Here is a 7,132-nt window from a genome sequence, read left to right as displayed (position 1 = left end):
TCCCGCCCATGCTGACCTCCTTACTGTCCCCCAAAGTGGAATAGTGTAACCAGTTCAAGCAAAGGAATTTGCTGGAAGTACGTGAGGGTTGCCGCTTGGGAAAGAGGTAGGAGCCGTGGGTACTCGGGAGGAAATAGGACAGCAAGGGGGTCGGGATAGGAGCCCTCGAGCAGGCCTGCCACCGTGGCGGTGACTCCCCTCCAAGCCCTGACCCCAGCCTCGCTTCAAAAGCAGAGTTCCTTCTTTTTTTTTTATATGGATACTATGGAATATTCCTCAGCCGTTAGAAACGACGAATCCCCACCATTTGCTTTGACGTGGATGGACCTGGAGGATATGATGCTGAGTGAAGTAAGTCAATCGAAGGACAAACATTATATGGTCTCATTCATTTGGGGAATATAAATAATAGTGAAAGGGAATAAAGGGGAAAGGAGAAAAAATGATTGGGAAATATCAGAAAGGGAGACAGAACATGAGAGACTCCTAACTCTGGGAAACGAACTAGGGGTGGTGGAAGGGGAGGTGGGCGGGGGGTGGGGGTGACTGGGTGATGGGCACTCAGGGGGGCACTTGATGGGATGAGCACTGGGTGTTATGCTATATGCTGGCAAATTGAACACCAATAATAAATAAATAAATAAATAAATAAATAAATAAATAAATAAATTTGAAATTAAAAAAAGAAAAAGCAGAGTTCCAGGAGGAAGCATCTGAATAGCACAGCTCAGCCTGGGGGTGTGGCTGTGCTGAGACTCGGCTCCCCAGGAGGAAGGGACCCTGCGCAGAGGAAAGCAGTGAGGGGTCCCCCGGGAAACCAGCGCGGGGCTCTGAGGCTGTGCGTCGGGGACATCGCCGTCCTGGATGTCACGGCCTTGCTTCTCTCCATACCTGAAACAGCACATCTAAAAAAAATTTTTTAGAAAGAAAAGAAACAGCACATCTTCCCTCCCACCCGCCACTGCCACACCCCCCACCCCCCACCCCCGCCTCATGCATCCGTGAGTCTTTTCCTAAGCTCAGCTCTGGCTCTGCCCCCCCTGGGAAGTCTCCTCTGAGCCCGGCCCGGGCTGGGAGCCCCTCATCTGCACGAGAGCCCTTATGAGACCAATCCTGAAATTATTCATTTCTCCTCCGCAGCTATGAGTTAAATGGCCCCTTGCGGCCTGACGGGGAATCCCAACCACCAGGTTTAACACTGGGGGGGAAAAAAATGTAGATGAGTTTCAAACAACTCAAATATAGCGACCTGCCAAAAATTATTTTCTGGGCTGCTTTAGGAAACCATTTTTAATGAAAGAAATGGAGGTTTCTCTGGGAGCCCCTAAAAAATTCTTGCATAATTCATGCATCCCTACCCTGCTGCAGGGATTTGCATACCGCAGGGCTAAGGGGTTTCTAAAACCAACTCCAGTCTCACCTCTGGGTCCTCAGTGATGTAAGGCAGCAGCACATCATGATTTTCTCTCCAGGCTAAAGCACAAGCTCAGGGAAAGCCCGGCTGGGATTCTTAATCTGTGGGAATCTCCTGCTTGTTTCAATATCTGCAGAGGATCTTAGCTTAATGTGGGGAAAGAGAAAAACATATTAATATATTTCTATGACCATCTTGTGTGCTTTTGAGAAGGATTCATTCGTTTTTAAGCCACGTTCCCTGTGAAATTAGTCTGGCCGTCGTCCAGATCCATGTCGTTAGAGGATATTGCAAACCTATTACTGAAGTGCTTGCTAAGTGAATCATTGACGGGCTTCACAGAGTCATTTAAGGGAAAATTCAGCTTTATCCAGTGGGCTTTGTGAGGCCCTGAGCCACATTAGGAGAGTAACGCATGTTCTGTGGGAAACCAAGGACAAGGCCGGCCGAGCAGTGGCAATAACGGCTGGTGTCTCCGAGACAGGTGCCACGAGCACTGCCGCTGTTCCCACCCCCAGAACACCAGAGCCTGGCGATCAGATGGCATCACGACCTCACGCTTTGAAGGCATGCTCTCCACTCTCTAAGCCCTTTGCAAAAATAAAATAAAATAAAATAAAATAAAATAAAATAAAATAAAATAAAATAATAAAATAAAATAAAATAAAATAAAATAAAATAAAATAAAATAAAATAAAATAAAATAAATAAACCCTTTGCAATTACAGATAACCTAGTTGAAAAGGGCAAATTTAAACGATAGCTAGAGGAGGGGCAGCGTAGCATACTTACATACACGCGTAAAGAAGAAATAAATATCTGTGCACTAGACTTTGAACAGAACTCTGACACAGTAAGCTCCGAAAGCCGTGCGCTCTGTAGACTCAGAGGGCAAGGTGCAGGAGCTGACCCTCCACAACACCAGTGATAACCGTGCCTCAAGTGGGTGAGGCCGGGTGCAAGCTTAGTGGGGTGGCGAGTTTCCGCCGGAGAAAAAGCTGCAAGTGAGGTGAGGGCTTGGACACATGTGAATCTAGAAAAGCAGGAGTAAGCAAGCAAGACCTCGAGGCCGGGACACGGGCCACCGAGCTGCCAGTCACTGAATCTGAAAAGGCCCCAAATCACGTAAGAATGGAGTCCACAGCCACCAGCACCAGGGGAGGCTGGACTGGGGCCCCGGGGGGAACTGTGAGCAGCTGCAAAACTGCTAGGCAGGGAGGAGCAAACGGGACAAGAGAAAGGGATAAAAAGAGGAAATAAGGGCACGTGCCTGTGGTAGCCCTCCAGGCACACATCCCAAGCATTAAAATTCTAACACACTTAAGAAAACTGACACTAAGAAAGGGAGTCAACAAAATCAACATTGGGAGACTTTCACTCCACATTAAATGAGAATAGCGGAATCTGAAAGTTCACTTAAAATAAGGATTTTTAGGGGCACTGGGGTGGCTCAGCGGTTGAGCATCTGCCTTGGGCTCAGGGCATGACCCCGGGTCCCAGGTTCGAGTCCCACGTCGGGCTCCCTGCATGGAGCCTGCTTCTCCCTCTGCCTGGGTCTCTGCCTCTCTCTCTCTCTCTGTGTTTCTCGTGAATAAATAAATCTTTTAAAAAAAAAAAAAAAGAGTTTTAGATTCCACTTACTATAAGAGAGATCCTACAGTATTTGGCTTTCTCTGACTTTGCTTAATGTCCTCAAGGTCCACCATGTTGTTGCAAGTAGAAAAATTTCCTTTCTTCTCGTTCATCTTTATCCATCGTTCTCATGCATTCATCCACTGACACTTGTGTCCTTAGCTTGGCTTTTGCGAATGATCCTGCAATAAACGCGAGAGCACAGAGGCGCCCGAGCGGCTCACTTGGTTAAGAGCTGGACTTCGGTCATGATCTCAGGTCCTGGCGTTGGGCTCCCCACAGGGCTCTGTGCTCAGCAGGGAACCTGACTGAAATACTCTCTCTGTCTCTCTCGCAAACAAATCCAAAAAAAAAAAAAAAAAAAAAAAACCATGAAAATGCATATATCTAGCTCTTCAATAAACTCTTTCCATCTCCTTTGGATATATACCCAAAAGGGAGGTTGCCAGATGCTATGGCAGTCCTATTTTTAATTTTTTGAGAATCTTCATATTGTTCTCCTGAATGGCCCATCCACATGCACAAGGGCTCCCTCTCCCCCACATCCTTGCCAACACTTATCTCTAGTCTTCTCGATGCTAGTCATTCCTACAGGTGTGATGTAATCTCTTATCAGGGTTTTGATTTACATTTCCCTGATGATTGATGATGCTGAGCACCTTTGCATGGATCTGTTGGCTATTTGAATGTCTCTTTTAGAAAAAAGAACTATTTAGTTCTTCTGCCCATTTTTTTTAATTTTTATTGAGATTTTTTTTTTTAAGATTTTATATATTTATTCATGAGACACACAGAGAGAGGCAGAGACACAAGCAGAGGGAGAAGCAGGCTCCATGCACCGGGAGCCTGACGTGGGATTTGATCCCGAGTCTCCAGGATCGCGCCCTGGGCCAAAGGCAGGCGCCAAACCTCTGCGCCACCCAGGGATCCCAAGTAAGCCTTTTAAAACAATAAAATGTAGTAGCCTGATTTGGAGCCACATAGGACGGTTCTCAAGTGCATAAGACTCTTTCAGGGAAGCTCATTAAAATCCAGATCATGGATACAGTTCTCAGACATTTTGATTCTGCAAGTTGGGAAAGTCCAGGTATGTGCATTTTTTAACAGATAATTCTTAGACAGGTGGTGGAAATGCTATAATTTCTGAAATGCTGGCTGAGTAAATTTAAACTAGTCAGGCGGCCCTCAACGAGTCAACACCAAATATAAAACCTGAGTCATGCGTTCTGCGGGAGACCTAGGTTGGAACTTGGACAATGCGAATTCATGAGTTAAATAACCCGTCTAGAAACCAAAAGCCCTGGTCCTGTCCCAGCTCTGCTAGTCACTGCGGCTAGCTAACTCCAGGACCCTGGCCCGGAGGTGGAGGAGGATCATTTCTCGCCTCTGGGACTCGGTTTCCTCATCTATAAAACAAGATTGGGTGAATCCCTGTCAGCGTTAATGATCTGTGGCCCTTGTAAAGTCTAAAATAAAATCGTTTTAACAAAAAACATTTTATTAAAATAAAAAAAAAAAACTTTGTATAAAAGCATTACAGGCCAAAAGTTTTCCATTTACTGATTCAATATCCAATTAGGCATCAATGGCAACAAAGAACAGCAAAGATTTGATTCCCCGGCTTAAATCTCACGGGGTCAGCCCACAGCCAGTTGGCACACAGGAGCTGCAAATCGGGGGAAGACGAGGGCCCCTGGAAGAACTGAACATGTGGTGGCCACGGGGCCCTAACCAGACAGCCTTCAGAGCACAAACCGTCTGTGAACCAGTTTTTAAAAAAAAGAGTTCTTCCTTTAAAAGCTGGCTTTTGTCGGGCTCGGATTCCTGCAGCAGTGAATGTAGTGCCACACCGTTAGCCCAGACAGAGGCCCCGCACGCCTCCTCCAGGGTTGACAGCCGGCTTCCTCATTTGCTCTGGAAGCCCCCTTTTTTTTTTAAATAAATTTATTTTTTATTGGTGTTCAATTTGCCAACAAACAAAATAACCCCCAGTGCTCATCCCATCCAGTGCCCCACTCAATGCCCGTCACCCAGTCAACCCTACCACCCACCCACCTCCCCTTCCACCACCCCTAGTTTGTTTCCCACAGTTAGGAGTCTCTCACATTCTGTCTCCCTTTCTGATATTTCCCACTCATTTTTTTCTCCTTTCCCCTTTATTCCCTTTCACAATTTTTTATATTCTCTGGAAACCCTTTGATGGACACTTGAGTCACCCCTGCAGCGTGGACTCTAAGCTCTGCTCCGAGGCAGCCATCTGCGGATGCCCCTGTGGGTAATCCCAAAACTGGGAGTTAATGGGTCTCTTGGTGACCCCAACCCCAAGCACAATGACCTGTCCTGGTGCTGTTCAACATAGAGGCTCTGTCGCTGTGTTTTCGGCAAGCATTTCGGTAAGAAATATCATGGATCTTTCTGTCCTCATCTAACAAGAATTACAGTCAAGGAGGCCCAACAGTGTCTTTGGGAAGAACCAAATCAGGAGGGAAGCGCGTCAACCCTGAAGTCTTCATCAACAGGAATCCTCCACCAAATAATAAAGTCCTAAAAATAAATAAATAAATAAATAAATAAATAAATAAATAAATAATAAAGCCCTCTTGGCGCCTGTGGTCCGGATGCCCGGTTAACTGTGGCTCAGGTCCCCTGCTGTTAGCTGAGCACTGCCCCAGGCAGGGGTCCAGTCAGCAAATTGCTGGCGTTAATCCTTTTTAATAGCTTTATTTTCATCTCTCACCTCCGACCTCCAGCAACTTCATGCTCAACTTCAGCTCAGACTCTGGGGTTTTGAGCCCTTCCCTCGACACTCAGAATGAGTTTTTCTCATAGGTTCACAGCAGGATGAGCCTCCTCCGGCACCCACCAGGTCTGTCGGCCTCTGGGTCCTCCCCCGAAACTCCTTCATCTGGGGACCACCACCCTCATTTCAGGGTGGGCTCTGTGCTCTGGCAAGAAACAGGCGTGGGGCCTGGGTGTTCATCAGTGTTCTGTTGCGTAGACAGATGGCCCTAGAAGGACAGTTTGTGGGTGGGGCCAGGGCAGTGTTAGAGGAAAGGATGGCACCGGGGTCAGGACTCCCCCCTCCTTCTGGGCAGACCCAGAGTCGCCCCGGCCCCAGGGCAGGATCCCACACCCCCCTCCTTCTGGGGCCGACCCAGAGCCCACCGACCTCGTGAGCCCCTACCGGGGCTGTGACACCTTCCATGGGCCTGGCTGCCCCACCACCTCCACTGGGGACCAGGCCAGAGCCGGGAGTGGGGAGTGTGGGGGGGTGGTCAGGAGACAGGAGGCGGCCTCTGCACCCCTGACCTGGGAGCAGGCCGGGGTGGGCCGAGCGCTGGGCACCCGGCGCCCAGACATGACCTCAGGCTCCAGGAAGGTGCACACTGGGCTGCGGCGGGTTCGGGCAAACAGCTCTGGGTCTGCTTCTCTGACCTCGGGGATGTTCTCATCACTGAGCCAGTGGCTCCATCACGGGAGATGAGCAGGGATCCTGCGATCGCCGTTTTTTGTTACTGGTGATGAAGTAACCGTTGCAGCTCCAAAGCGACCACCGCGCAAAAGCCAAAGAGAAGAGAAGCAGCGGCCCACCAAGTCCTCCGCCCGGAGGGGATCCGTAAGTCCTGCTGTAGGGCTGAGCAGCTGTTAGGGGTGCGACTTCAGTGCGGTGCTGCCGTCGAGGAAGAGGACAGTGTAGAGGAGGGATGTGCCCAGGACACAGGTGGCCCGGGCGCCCGGGGCTCAGTAGTGGAGCGACCAAGCCTTGGCTCGCAGGTTTGGTGGGCGGGGTCCGCACTCCGCAGGGAGTCTGCCTAGAGGTGCTCTCCCCCTGCGCCCCCCAAGCTCACGTGCATGCTCTCAGATAAACAAGATCTTAAACCAAAAACTAGCTGGAGCAAAGCACCACCATGGAGCCCGGGAGCCGGGGGGGGGGGGGGGGGGGGGCGGTGCACAGCCGTCGGGGCTGGTGGCATTCCCGTGTACACCTGTACCGGGGCCCTGACGGCGGCCGCGTGGCTCCTCCCTGGTCCCTGCCAGGACCTGCTGGATCCACCCTTGATGTGACATCCCTCCTGGCCTGGGTCG

The 7,132-nt window shown here is 49.7% G+C and overlaps 1 long non-coding RNA gene across 1 annotated transcript; it reads right to left on the bottom strand.

The window, feature by feature from the left end:
* Window positions 1-709: 709 nt before the first annotated feature.
* Window positions 710-3,334, bottom strand: LOC140597290 (uncharacterized). The gene is made up of 3 exons (XR_011999156.1): window positions 3,056-3,334; window positions 1,421-1,560; window positions 710-905 (listed from the first exon to the last, which is right to left on the bottom strand). It is a non-coding gene; the product is annotated as an uncharacterized lncRNA (long non-coding RNA).
* Between the last annotated feature and the right edge of the window lie 3,798 nt (window positions 3,335-7,132).

The sequence above is a fragment of the Vulpes vulpes genome, unplaced genomic scaffold, assembly GCF_048418805.1.
Source record: "Vulpes vulpes isolate BD-2025 unplaced genomic scaffold, VulVul3 u000000652, whole genome shotgun sequence".
Taxonomy (NCBI): domain Eukaryota; kingdom Metazoa; phylum Chordata; class Mammalia; order Carnivora; family Canidae; genus Vulpes; species Vulpes vulpes.
The sequence above is the reverse complement of the archived record's forward strand: the minus strand, read 5'-3'. Positions and strand labels throughout refer to the sequence as shown.